This window comes from Phasianus colchicus, chromosome 1, assembly GCF_987193195.1.
Source record: "Phasianus colchicus chromosome 1, bPhaCol1.hap1.1, whole genome shotgun sequence".
NCBI lineage: Eukaryota > Metazoa > Chordata > Aves > Galliformes > Phasianidae > Phasianus > Phasianus colchicus.
This window is the reverse complement of record NC_143436.1, coordinates 91892906-91907957: the sequence shown is the minus strand read 5'-3', so window position 1 is coordinate 91907957 and position 15052 is coordinate 91892906. Positions and strand designations below refer to the sequence as shown.

Sequence of the window (15052 nt, the reverse complement as noted above, 5' to 3'; positions counted from 1 at the left end):
CAAATCTTCTTGGAAATACGTGAAGAAAATGACAAGCAAGCCATCTTGTCTGTGACTATGCAGAAAGTATTAGGAATTAGTATTTGCTTCTTGAAGCTTAATCTTCAAAATCAGTAATCAGCCAGAAGAAGTACATCACACCAAAATACTCAGATTTTTCAAAATGTGCTCTTTACTTTTGAGGCTTGTTTTGAAAAAAATCAAGTATCGTTAAACAACATTGCATGTCTACCACTCTTGCAGTATTTATGCAGCAATATGAGGCCAGCCTGGTAAAATAAACTCTAGCACATACTCATATTTGCTCATCACTGCAAATCCTAGATTACATTTCCAGCTGGTATAAGTGGACTTAATCTAACAGTTTTTGCTCATTTATCACAGCAAATACTTTGCCTATGGCAGGTAAAAATAAAAAATAATAATAATAAAAAAAAATTAGATGTGCTCTGATGTGCTCTTAAAATTTTGTTCTTCATTTGTTTCTGTTGAGAAGAACATTTGCCAAATGTTGAGATCCCATTAAAATATTTGAATCAGTGAGATTTAAGCACCTAATTTAATTCACTGAGCTTCTGAAAAAAAAAATTGAAAAAAGGAATTCTTTGATGACTTTTGCTAAGAAAGATCTTAAAGAAAACATTTGTAGTTTTACAGCAGTAGGAAATGCTCATATCAACAACTAATTTTCTGTTGTTGTATCTACTTAAATGTAAAATGAGCTGGGCAATGAGAAATCATACTCCTGAAAATTAAACATATATCTATTCTTGTATCAATCCTCTTGCAAGGCTGTAATACCCAGATATGCATACAAAAACTGAATTATTATGATCAAACACATCCTAATTGCCACAAAGCTCAGCAGAACTAGGTAGAGAAGATCTCTCTTCACCTGAATACTCTTGCCTCATTTCATCAAACCAGCTGGATTTGAAAGCTGAAGTCTGCACAGACATCAGAATATGCTACAAACAACATACATCAATTAACTCTTGTGAAGAGGTAAACTCTGGAATCATACTGGAGTCAGCTTTGTCAGTTCCAACTCTGGGGAGTCTTTGACTATTTTGGATGAAGTCACTATGCACACCAGTATTCACTCCAAAATAAGTTGCATAGCTTATCACTCATAGACAACACATATTTATTACTAGAGTCTTCCAAGTACATTACCCATATGTCCTTAAGTAATTTCTCTGCCTTTATGGGCTTACACCAGTTAAGCACAGAAGTGTTATTGACATAATTCTGCTTGAAGTGGTATCAGTTGTCAAAATTTGTCATTAACCTATTGTTAGCTATGTATGAAAATCAGGCTGCAATTATTTAGAAACCGTGTCCAACTATTACATGTTGAAAAACAACAACAAAAAGCCCTAAAAGCTGCAGTTTTTACAACTGAGCTTTTTGTTTCTGCTTTTGTAACTCTGTATTTAAAATAGTAAATGGTACACACAGAAAATACAGAAAGTGATTCCTACTATGAATTCTCCAGAGAAATCAAAGAATTTTTAAACAAAAGTTAGATTTCTTGCAATATCAAATAGAACATTTAGCTTTTAAATAAAGAAAATAGTGAAATAGAGACATCCACTCTCTTCATATGGTTGCATCCATGCTGACATTTTTTTGCTTTTACAACTGTTTCCAGTCACTCACTGATTTTCTGAATTGCACCAAATTCCACCTACTCCCCTCTGGTTCCTTTTATAACCTGTTAAGATTGCTGTTACTCAGTTTCTCAACCTACATCAGCTCCTTGATGTACTCAGGAAATTCCTGCCCTCGCCACACTCAGTACTCCTTCTAGGGAAAACCTGTCCAAGCTCCAGGGAACCTGATCTGGTAAGACAAAACCTGTGTGTAGACTAATTAGACATGGTTTGTCTAAGTACTTGCATTTATTTATATAAGAAATGCTTTGATACAACAGACTGATGTTTCTGTAATTACGTTGTTTTCCGACTTTTTGATTAGTAAGGGATTAAAGTTGTGAAAAGAAAGCAATGCAACAGGTTCCAGCACACTCCTTCTGACAAAAATTGTTCTCACCACACAGGAAAAAAAGCACATTTACATTTTGAAACATGCTGTCAGCTGATTGATAGGACTAAACTGTTTATGTGAGTGTAGAAACAACACTGAACAGCTGTGTTTCCAGAGATCCCTACAAGGACTGTTCCAATGCTAATTAACTTTATCAGCAGCGACCTTATTTTCTTCCAGATCACTGATAACAGAGTTGGTAAAGGAAAAAGATCAAGAGTAGATAGAGAGAAGGTAAAGATGCTGATTCACAGCAACTGAGATAACTTTGTAAACTGGGACACAACCAAAGGGTACGGACTGTAAATGTCAGGTTAAATATCTGGGTACTAAGAGAAGGCATCTCAAGAGGCTGCCATTACCTCAGGGAGACTCACGCACACTATACTTCTACAACTAGTGGAGAAAGATGCTTCCACAGGGGAGGATTCAGAATAATTAAGAAGTTTTCATTCTCTTTCTGACACAACTCCAGTTTCCCTCTTCATTTTCTTCACTCTTCAGTGGAAGATTAGTGAGCAAAGATCAAAGGGACCTGGAAGACTCAGAGCAATACTGCATCTGAAGAGCTACATCTGTATCTGCTTGTTCAACTCTACATGACAGCTGGAAGTCACAAGATTGGTGGGAATACACTCTGCAGAAAGTAGGCTTTCACAGAATCACAGGGGTTGGAAGGCATTTCAAAAGGTCATCGAGTTCAACCCCTCTGCTAAAGCAGGTACTCTACAGTAGGTCTCACAAGTAGACATCTAGACATGTCCTGAATAAAAGTAGACATCTAGACATGTCACAAAAACATAAAAAGAGACTTCACAACCTCTCTGAGCAGCCTGTGTCAGTTTTCCATTAACCTTCCACAGTAGCAAACAAGATTTTACTAAACTTAATCACATACTACAATGAATACGTACAAATGTGATACAGAATAGTAAGCAGGGAATATGTCCAGATTGTGATTCCCTGGGTACAGAATAGGTGGAAAGATTATCTTGCAGAAACTCTTCTAGGAAAGTTGTGCTTTTCTAAAAGACTGTATCTAGCTTGCTTAAGTTCAGCAAAAATATTTGAAGAAGGGTCTGGCATCTGTTGACACCTCTGCAATTCTACATGTTGAAGAACTGAATCAGAATTCCAGGCCCTTCTTTTACTGTCTCCATTCATAATATATTAGGATATCATATATCCTAATATAAGGTAAACGAGAGAGATGGTGCAATCCTATTTCAATCCAAATATTCTAAAGTTACAAGTTATATTCAGTCTGTAGATGTGAGGCTGTTTCTCCTGACTTTCTAGCCACAGAAATCCCTGAATTATCTGTCTCTCATATCCAAAATCTCTTTCTCCCTCCATTCTTCTCAGTCTACCTAAGCTGACCGTGCTGTCTGTGGTTACTCATATATGCTAAACAATGACTCACAATTGCATTCTATACCTTATGGTCCTTGTTCAGTGCTTCCTATATAATTTTATATACACAAGCATTCTGAAAGAGTTGGAATTAAACTGGCACCGAGCCTTCAATACGGATAATGAACAGTGGGGGGTTGAGAGAACCATGAAAAGAAACGGATATTAAAAACATGAGATCAGGGTAATGTAATTTATTTTGCTTTTCAAAGATAAAAACAGAGATTAATATGGGAAGAACTTTTGTGTTACCGTGTTACAGTCATCTTCTTTTTTTGTCTAAAAGACAAAAGGATGAACAATGTTCAAGGCTTCAAGTGCAAACCAGATAAATGCAGATGAGAAATAAGGCTAAAATCTCAAGCTGCAAGCACAATCAATCAATCACAACAAATTACTGTTTAAAGCAGCTTCTCTTTCATTGCAAATCTTTGAATCAATATCAGGTTTTAGAGGTTTTGAGGGTGTTTTGCTCTCTCCTGTTGACTTTGTTGTTGTTGTTGTTGTTGTTCTGCCTTCAAAGATCACCTAATTTAGCCAATTTGCTGGGCTCAAAGCAGGCCACAGGACTTCAGAGACACAGCTGCAAAACTACACACAAAGTCAGACCAGCTAGTTCAGGAAACCAACTGAGCTCTGACATTTACAAACTAACCAATCCACAGGCTGTATATTCCTGCTCATGGTGATCTAAGCCAAGCAAGATCTGAGACCAGATAATCTACATAAATTTTGGAAAGAAAGTCCCTGACTAAAACAAATAACATTTTCCAATGGTAAAATACATTTCATGTTGTAGAGATACAGACATGCAAAAAAGAGAGCTTGACCAGTCCCAGCTTTGACCAGTAGTTCCAGCTTTCCCCAGATTATCCCAAAATATAAATTGTCACTCACCACTGATGTCACAATAACTCTTGATTTATCAGAACTAATTAACAGAAAACCATAGACTGTGGTCAGCTTAATCAATGCTGTCCAAGGGCAACAAAACATTCTAAAGCCCTTTTGTATTACAGCCTTACCTATATAGCAAAGAAAAAAGAAACCAATACATGCTTGATTACAGTGTATACATGGAAATAATTCCTTCAACTCAGATTCCTGATTTCTGTGTTAACAGATGGAACATCTCCATTATGTTCCGTATGCAATAGTTACCATTTCCAGATATCACCTTCCAGGAGCTGTCCCAGAATTTATGTGACAATGTCTAAGCAAGCTTCATGCACCCACTTCACTGGCCAGACAAAAATACAAAACAAAACACACACATACTCCTTTTAACAGAGCTTTACAATTTTTAAACCTCACCTTGGAAAACCCAAGGGCCAATAGTTTAAAAAGTTGAATTAATTAGCAAAGTATTGATTGAGAAGTATATTTTACCCTATGATCTTACACTGTCAAAAGTCATATCTATCATTGTGTGAAAACTAGCACAGTTAGCAAATCGCACTTGGAATGGATTGCCCTGGGATGTCCAAGGACAGTGGATCTATTGTCTTCTGGGTCAACAGCCTGTGTATTTCCTTTCCTACTCTTAAGTCAACAGTAGAAATTAATGATTTATTTCTCTTTCAAAACATTCTCTTTCACAGTCAGGGAAATAAGATTTGTGTGCCAAAGGCCCAATAGCATAGTATAGATGTATTTATATGTTCTTGTAATTATATTTATACTGTACCTAAGGGATTCTAACTCAACAAATAAATCTTGTTGTTTTCTACACTATGCAAATAAACTTCCTACAATAGAAATAAATCATTTCTCCAACTACAGAATTATTTTCTCCAAAAGCAGATTGCTGGTTTTGATAACACAATGTCCTATCAGACAGCAGTGGTCAAGTCCCACCAAACTGTGCCAAGTTGTAGCTTCCACAGCTCACTTCAGTGGGAAAGACCAGGAAAAATAAATAAATAAATAAATACATACATAAATAAATTCAATGAGCAGTGGGACTGGTTAGCTGTGTGTGCATTCCCAACAGTACTCTGCTGGGACATGTGCAGGAAATAGCCCACACTGCGCATTCTGGCTTCAGAGCCCTGCTGCTGGTTCTTCTTAGGCTGGTTTTCCTCCGCTGCACACTGCAAATATAGCCGTGATCCAGAAGGGACAAGACAGCACTGTATCTGTAGATAACAGAGGAGGGGTAAACAAGGCAGTTTACTTCTACCCAGATGTGGGGGCAAACAGGTTTGGGGAATGTTGATTTTCTGCCAAGCAGCATTAATCTTAATCAGCAAGGCAACTCTCAATTTAAATATATATAAACTGTGAGAAGAATTAATCCTGAGTTTAATTCAGTTTACTTTCTTCAGTGGCACCATTTCAATAGCATCCAAGCGTCCTGCATTATTTAATTGCATTTATATTCACTTCAGCCTTGCAAATGGGAAAACACTATTACTGGTTTGATAAGTGGAGGTCTGAGGCACAGAGAAATGAAGTGACCTACTCAAGGTCACAGGGAAGGCTGTTTCAACACAAGCATTAAATCCTAGATTTGCTGAGTGTTTTGACAGTACAACCCAGCAAGACAGTCTGCCTATGCCATTCTCCCCTCACTGGTACTAAGTATTTCCCTTGTAATTGTTTAGGCAATTTCTTGAAGTTTCAAAAGAAGTTAGGCATGCGGGACAAATAAAAAATAAACTAGAAAACAGAACTTGACCTCAGTGATACTCTACATAAGACTCTAAGTAAGTTGTATTATTATTACTTTTTTTTTTTAAGGAAAAAAAAAACACTTTTCTACTTTACAGAGGCAGTATTTTCTTCTTTCAAAATATATTCTTTCTGATGAGAGCAACACAGCATGAAACAGCATGCCTTACATTCTGTAGAAAATTCTTTTCCTTCTTCTTTTTCTTTATACATATTTCATCTTTCCTCTTCTTGATTCTCCTCTTCCTTTCCACTAAGGAAGATAAGTGAAGTTACAGACACCTGTTTTCCAGTTAATTGCTAGAAAAGGCACTTTTACTATTTCCCTAAGGATGATGCAGCTCAGAATAAAAATACTTTATATTCGAATAGGTAAGTTTGGCTCTACTGTTACTGAGCTGCACCTTGCTCAGAGCTAGCCTGTCTTCACAAGGATTTCTGTTAACAGAGTAGTACGGATTCAAGGGAGGATGCTGAGACGCACTTGAGTTGTGCTTTTTAGGAAAAGTAATGTGAATAGCAAATAAGGTAATTGAAAAGGTAACCAGACACGTGTCTCATGGAAGACAAGCACAGAGAGAGGTAAGTTAATTTATTGAAAGGTCAGAACAGAGTAAGACTCTTGTTCTCCCAACACAAGCATAAGGAAAGCAGATACAGGGAGAAATGCACAAGCCAACTAAATAATGCCCACTATAACTGCTGTAAAGAACTGGTAACTTGTACAAAACACAGTGCAGAGGGAGTAAGGAAGGCAAAAGTGAAGAGGTAAGTGAATGAAGTAAGTGAATTCCAGAGATACAGATTATATTCACATTTGCCAGTGATTGCTAAGCTATTTGCAAGTGTCCCCCCTCCACTCTTCAGCACCCATACTTGTTAAATACAGCACAATTATTATCAAAATAATTGCAAAGTAAAAAAGATGCTATGGCAGTGGAGCTCCATGCTGTGGAGCACTTGGATTTCTGCCATCAAAAAAGCAAAGTATTACTTACGAAGGAATATTTCTAGGCATCTTAAATTTTACTTCAATAGCAAAAAAAAAACCAAACAAACAAAAAACAAAAAAAAACAAAACAAAACAAAACAAAAACAAACAAACAAAAAAAACCATTTATTTAAAAACAACCAAACAAAAACACTAATTAGTGTTTCTTCTGGCTAAGTTTCATGCATAATGTCAGTTCACACCGGCACTACAGTCCTCAATGTCAGCTTTTCTGTGACCCTCCCTAAGAAGGAAGCTCTGAGCTCTGAGCTCTGCCTATGGTGGAGCAGGTGCAGCTGCAAGACCTGCTTGTGATCCCTGCTTCAGTCCAGGTTAGGAACCAGCTGGCAAGGCTGCAGTTACTACACAAGTTAACTCAACCCACTGGCTTTTGACAAATGGCCTCTTCAGGACTACTGGCAGCTGCTACTGCTTAGCATTTTGAAGCTGCTCTAATAAAGCAGGCAACCAGTCAAAGAACTGGCCATAGGGTCAAAGAGATACAGCCTATCTCCAATCTTCCCAGTGATACTCAGGGTACAGTTTTCCTTTGTATTTTACTGGGTAGCACTTTTTTTTCTGTAACTGCTTCAAAGATCATTTACTGATCTGATTGATTCAAAATAGCCGACGTTCAGATGAGCAAGATTAGGTAAAAGATCTGACCATTTACCTGTTTTTGTGGGGTTTTTTTGACAGCTGATGATATTCTATACTATATTATGGACCATCAGATTCATTCTATATTTAGGAGTTTGTTACACAGTGACAGCCCATCAGAAACAGCTCCAGCCAGTTCTCCTTATTCATTTTTCAATGCCCAATCTCTTCCAAGACAATTGTACAGTCCTCCCCAACCAGCTCTTCTGACCTAAGTAGCATCCCTCACACAGACAGAGCCCACAGGTGTTCCATACGGACTAGAGTTAGTGACTTTTTTTGACATTATTTTCACTATAGGCCATCAATAAACCAGCTGAATCAGAAGCATACTCCAATCAGAATCAGAACGTATTCCACCTTATGAGCCTGGCCAGTAGTAAGCAAGGTTGTTTGATTTTCAGACTTCCAAAAGTTTTCCAGTGGAGGTATGGAACCAGAATAGTAGATTAAAACTTTCTTTTAACAGGCCTGATTTCTTAGACTCCTTTTATGATTGGCTTAGAAATAGTTCACAGATTGAGGAATTCAATAACAAATAACAATCCTGAAAATTAAGAAATCCTAAAATACACCTCCACAATGCCTAGATTAGACTTATCAAAACAGTGGAGCTAATAATCTTTCCCAAGATCATCACTACAAGCAAATTAGACTTGCAATTTGTTAGGATGGTTCAGTTTCCCAAAAAGAGAATATGAATCTCTGTAGTATATGGGACATCCATGTTAGCTCATTTCACACTGCATATTTTCATTAGCTGGCACCATGGAACATGTTCCCTGTTTCCATATGCTCAAATTTCCAAACTGCCTGCAGATTTATGCAACTTCGGCAGGTGAGTGATTCAGACCCAAATTTGGTACATCTTTGTTCTGACGTGGCATCTTGGTAATAATTCATCTCCATTGCTTTTGCCAGCAGAGTTTCCTCTGGGGCCAAAAAAGATACCCCCACTGTTATTGCATACTCTGGCATGTGATTTTTTTCTTAAGTCATGCAAAAGCCTGTTTGTGCCTAGGTAAGGATACTACAGTTATTACTGCATTCATCCTTGTGATGACCTTTAAGCTTATCTTGTTGCAGTACACACACTATTTCTGCTCAGTGAGCCTTCCTTTTGAATTAAGAGGTGAAATTTTATGTTAGAGGTTGACCATCTATGTCAGCTTTTGTGAAAAGAAAATGTAACGTTTACTTTTTGTTTTGGAGCAATGCACTTGGGAAACGGCCATCACACAATATGAAATTCTGTTTGTTTAAAAAGCTGCTTTTGAGCCAGAAAAGAATACAAAAAAATTGAAAGACGATAATAAATGTTCTGTGATCTTGTTTTTGTGAATCAAAGTCACGATTAGTAGCTTTCTTTTTCAAACTGATAATCCAGAAAAATAAATAAATAAATAAATAAATAAGAAAAAAGATTGATTACATTTAACTTTAAGCTAATTCTTAGAATAACACTGTATTTAACAGAAAACAATAGCCAGGCATAATTACCATATGGGCCAATCAAGGAACAACTAGCTTAGGAATAGGTCAACAGAATAGGTGACAGGCCACAATAGGAGTGACTATGCGGAAAACACCACTGCTGGTCCATGGGTTAGTCACTGTTAACTACTGCTCAAGATCTGAAGGCCACTTAACATAGCTTTGTCAAGACGTGGTCACTAAAGCCTTCTAGCTGGAAATTTTGCTGAAGTAAAAATATTCCCCATTCTTACTTCATTTTGACATCACATATTTTTGCAAAGGAGAGTAAAAGTCTTGCCAGCACTACCTTTCACACCAGATGTGTCTTACTTAGAGAGAGTTGTCTCATTTCATCATTTCAGCTTAGGTCTTTGATCCATTCTTGCGTAATTCAGTTTTTTAGCAAAGTAAACAGGACTATACAGCGCACAGAATGCAGGATTAGTCACACTGGCAGTCTTAGAAAGCAACACTGCATTAGAAGAGTCTAAAAAAGAACTAGAAAAGCTTTTCCCAAAAACCCTCAATAACATATGGACTTTGAAAATTCTCATTTTCAGTAGCAATGATGATACTTGAGTGACAGGAAAGCAGTCCCCAGTACAACAAGCTCACTTCTTTTGAGGTTATCCCTTAATTTCTGGTAGTTGTTCTGCTATATTTAGATGAAAGCTGGTTCAATCTAACCACTAATTCCATATGTAACTACTTCCAGGCCTGCTCTTCACATGTACCTTGAATGCTGCTGGTCATCTACAACCTGAGAAACCTGAACAACCATAAGTCTATGGATCCCAATGAGATAAACCCCAGATTCCCAAAGGAACTGGTTACTGTAGATGCCAAGCCACATTCAATGATATTTGAATCGTCATGGCAGTCAGTTGATGTCCCTGGTGACTGGAAAAAAGGTAATGTCACAAAGCCCTGCCAAAGAAAACTTGAGGGTACTGGTGGATGGCAAACAGGACATAAGCCAGCAATATGTCCTCACAGTCTAGAAAGCCAACCGTATCCTGGGCTGCATCAAAACAAGTGTGGTCAGCGGGTTGAGAGAGGTGATACTACCCCTCTATTCTGCACTGGTGAGACCTTACCTGCAGGGCTGAGTCAGTACTATAGTGACATGTGGACTCATGTCAGTATAGGACAGACATGAACCTGCTGGAGTGTGTCCAGAAAAGGGGCATAAAAATGGTCAAAGGGATCACATAGCTCCCCTACAAGGACAGGCTGAGAGAGTTGGGGCTGTTCAGTCCTGATACGAGAAGGCTTCAGGGAGACCTGTGGTTTTTCAGTATCTAAAGGGGGCTATAAGAAAGGAGATAGACTCTCTAGCAAGGATCTGTTGTGACAGGACAAGCGGAAAAGAGAGGAGATTTAAGTTGGATATAAGGAAAGAGGGTTTTTTATGATAAGGGTAGTTGAAGCACTGGAACCCAGAGAGGTGGTAGATTCCCCATCCCTGGAGACATTTAAGATCAGGCTGGACAGAGGTCTGAGCAATCTGATCTAGCTGTAGGTGTCCCTGTTCATTGCAGGGGAGTTGGACTAGATGACCTTTAAGGATCCCTATCAACTCAAATGATTCTCTGATTCTATGACTTTGAAGTTAAGGGGAGAAAATTTGCATTCTCCCAGGGTCTTACAGCATCCAGTCTCAGCAATTTGCAACACAGGATACTAGTGGGCAGCACATGCTTTCAGTTACATCACCTCAAGTTTCTGCAATAAAGCAGAGAAGTATTCTTGAGATACAAAAATCTCTCCAAACTGATAACATTATCAGTTATTATAGTTTGATATCAGTATCTATCACGTAGTCCCCTTGCAACCTTCAGTCTTCCAGTTGTTATTTAGACAGGCAAAAAGGGGGAGGGAAAAGAAACAAACACCATCACCACCACCACCACCACCACACACACACACACACACAAAAAAAAAAGCAGAAAAAAAACAGCTAACAGGACACAGGAATCTGGCTGGCACCTTATTAATTCCTCCTCAAAGTAGCCAAACACATGTATCAATAAATCTCAGCCATTCTGGAGGATGATATTTTTCAGCCTTATTATTTCCAATATTTTGCCTGTCATTTCTGAATGGCTTCTCAAAAATAAAAGCTTGTCCTTGAGAAGCCAGAAAAAGTTACTATATTTGCAGTCTGAATCACCTCGTAATATAAGCACTGAAATGCTAGGAATAATGTAAACTCTACAGTAAAATACAATGATACAGTATACCTAGAAATATCTCAGCTTAATAGGTGTTGTGCCATTAACAGTGAATTTTATGGAAGCTAGTAGATGTAAATCTGTCAGATAGACAAAGATTTACAGTAATATCCACTGCAGTGGACGATTTTTATCACATTTAGGACAGTCAGGCAACTAGCGTGTTTTCTTCGGTTCCTTTAGTCATGAAGGCCCCTTCATTTTATTTAAATGCTTGTACTTTCACCTTCAGGAATTTAGCACCGATGAACAGAGCTCCCCTATGCCCTGTCCCTTTTCATGAATATAGCTGAGAGCTGAGGTGATTTTGTACATTCATGCCACTCTTTTCCAGAGAAGAGCCATGGCCCCAAGCACTGGACACTGTCATTCATGCAAAAGGTGAGACCCAAGTTTATGGCATATGCATTTGCAAAAAAAACTAGAACAGGATTGACTAGGGCAATCTGCTGACTCAGATTCAACTTGCTGTCAGTCAGAACCACAAGATCCCTTTCCACAGGGCTGCTCTCTAGCCTCTGTCCCCCAGTCCTTACATACAACCAGAGTTGTCCTGTCCCACTTGCAGAATCCAGCACTTGTTCTTGTTAAACTTAATATGCTTGGTGATTGCCCAGCCTTCCAATTTGTTAAGATCTCCCTGTGCGACCACTCTATCCTCAAAGGAAGTTAAACAGCCAAATGTTTATTCTAGGTCAGTGTTGCTGACAAACTTACTTAATATACCTTCAACTCCTCTATTCAAATAATTGATGGAAATATTAAAGAGAACTGGTCTTAAAATTAAGCCCTGTGAAACCTCACTACTGACTGGCCACCAGTCTGCTGAAACTTTATTTGCTGATGGGTCAACGGGTTATCATAAACTGTTCACTCATCAAATTCTGTCCTTGTCTAGTTGTGTGCTGGACATTTTGCATAGAAGGATACTGTAAGAAACAATACTGAAAGCCTTGCTGGAATCCAAATGGTCACATCAGCTGCCTTCCCTTGACTAGATGGGTGGCCTTGTCTTAAAAGGAGAGAAGTCTGTTAAACAGAATGTTTTCCTCATGTACACACATTGGCTGTGAATAATAACTGCATTTTCTTTTAGATGTTTTTCAATAACTCCTAGCATAATCTTCTCCATAATTTTGTTGGGAAGTGAGAATGATAGGCCTAGAATGATCTTCCTGCCTGCCTTTCTCGAAACCTGGGACTTATATCAGCTTTCAGTTGACTGGGACCTTTCCAGATACCCAAGACCATTGAAAAATAATTGAGAGATCTTGCCATGACAACAGTCAAGATGGCCCCCAACAGCTCTTTCTCCCATGAGAACCTCACTGTTTATAAGTTACAAATCTAGGACAGCACCTTGCCTCATCAGCTCCCTAAGTACCTGTACCAGGAAGTTATCTCCAAAATGTTTGAAGGAATCTCCTGGATCTTTATGCATCATCTGTCTGGTATTCCTAGTTAATATCTGGAAAGTAAAAATCACCCTTAGGACAAGGAAAGCTGATCTAGAGGTATCTCTTAATTCCTTAACGAACAATTCATTGGTGTCACTGTCCTGGCTGGGCAGCCTATTGTAGAATTCCACAAGGACAGATACTTTATTTGCTTGTCACTTGCTCCTAACCCAGAGGCTTTCAACTTTATCATTGCCAACTGCAAGCTCTGTACTGCTCAGCCCCCCCAGACAAGAAAGAAGACTCTGGTAATTATAGGCCTCTCAGTCTCACTTTTGTAGCTGGCAAAATTATGGCCAAACATATCCTGGGGTATCTCTGACCCACCACCACCAGACAGGTTAGGGATTATCCTGTTCTGCTCTATGCAACCTCACCTCCAGAACTGCGTGCATTTTTTGGCACCACATAGTTTTATGTCCTTCCTACAACTAGAGAGCTTTCAAAGGAGGGCTACAAAGATGGGGCAGGGTCTGGAGAACAAGGAGTTTGACGAGTGGCTGAGGTTGGTTCAGCACAGAGCAGAGGAGCTGAGGGGAGGCCTCATGGCAGCTGCAGCCCCTCACGAGGGAAGCAGAGAGGCAGCGCTGAGCTCTGCTCTGTGTGACAGCGACAGGGCCAGAGGGAACTGCATGGAGCTGTGCCAGGGGAGGGGCAGCTGGGGATTAGGTAACAGTTCTTCACCAGAGGATGGCAGGGCCCTGGAAGAGGCTCCCCAAGGCTGTAGGCACAACCCCAAGTTTATGGACTTCAAGAAATATTGGGAAACCGCCCTCGGAAGTATATCAGCTTCATGTGCTCCAGTCAACCAGCCAGTCAGGGAGTCACTACACGCAAGCCAACCACACAGTCTTCTAAATAATCACAATTTGCCAGTGACACACACACAAGAACTTAGCTGCTATAATACCTGTCCACTCATCACCATGCCTCAGTCAGCACTAGGCACATCGCAACCAAGCAGAGTGGCAAAACAATGGTTCATTATGAGGTTACAGCACTCAATGATTTAGTACAGATGCATTGGCCTGTCAGAACCCCAGCATATCAGCATGGCATCCCCCATCACAGGGGATGGCAGTAGAAGGGCTTTCAGATGCCTCTACTAACCACCAGCACCCCCAGCTCCACTACTACCCATCACTTTCCAGCCAGTCAGCTGTCCTTTATCTAGGGAGAAGAGGTCCCACCCAATATTCTGACCAAGATGATCTCAAAGCAGTTACAATCACTATCTCATCAATCAGAAGGCAATTACCAAGGCATATGTCGCAGGTCTCTGAACATTCTGGTATCAATATTCACTGCTGCCTGGTGGGGCTACTCAGTTACCAATGGCGTCTGAGCAGAGCAGGGTGAAGCATGATGTGAAACCTTCCCATGAAGCCACCTGCACACACCAGGCCTCTCACACCTTCCCGGCCTCACTGGATGGGACAGCAGCAATGATGCTATTCCCATATGGAAGACAGGCAGTGCAAGACGCTGTGTGAACTTGCACAATGCCTGAGACTGCTGCTCCTCAGAGCATTGCCACTGTGCAGCTTCAGTCTTAAGGCCAGATTCTGCAAATGAGATGGTTGGTAATAGACAGAAATACCTGGAGTAAAGAAACCCCAATGAGACTTTTGCATTGCTCCTGGCTCAGTGTAAAGAAACCATTTGTAAACCCCAGTAAACTGGGTCTCTTCAGCCTGGAGAAGAGAAGACTCCAAGGACACCTTACAGCCACCTTCCAGTACCTGAAGGGGCCTACAGAAAAGCTGGGAAGGGATATTTTATAAGGGCAGGTAGCAACAGGATGAGGGAAAATGGCTATAAACTGGAAGAGGTAGATTTAGACTAAATGCTAGGAAGAAATTGTTTACTGTGAGGGTGGTGAAACACTGGAACAGGTAGCTCAGTGAGGTTGTGAATGCCCACTCCCTGGAAGCATTCAAGGCCAGGCTGGATGTGGCTTTGAACAGCCTGGTCTAGTGGGAGATGTCCCTGCTTATAGCAGGAGAGTTGGAACTAGGTGATCTTACAGGTCCCTACCAACACAAACCATTCTGTGATTCTACAACCACATAAAATCAGTGCCACAGGAACAATGGCAT

At 39.8% G+C, this 15052-nt stretch overlaps 1 long non-coding RNA gene across 2 annotated transcripts in view; it reads right to left on the bottom strand.

The window, feature by feature from the left end:
* The window catches only part of LOC149919850 (uncharacterized), a 49355-nt gene extending 35445 nt beyond the window's left edge, over positions 1-13910 (bottom strand). Inside the window, exon 1 of one of the 2 annotated variants that reach the window (XR_016463719.1) lies at positions 13864-13910. This is a non-coding gene — a long non-coding RNA (uncharacterized LOC149919850). Of the gene's footprint in view, positions 1-12880; positions 12968-13863 lie in introns of those variants that run through there. The other variant, XR_016463720.1, reaches the window with a different exon arrangement.
* Between the last annotated feature and the right edge of the window lie 1142 nt (positions 13911-15052).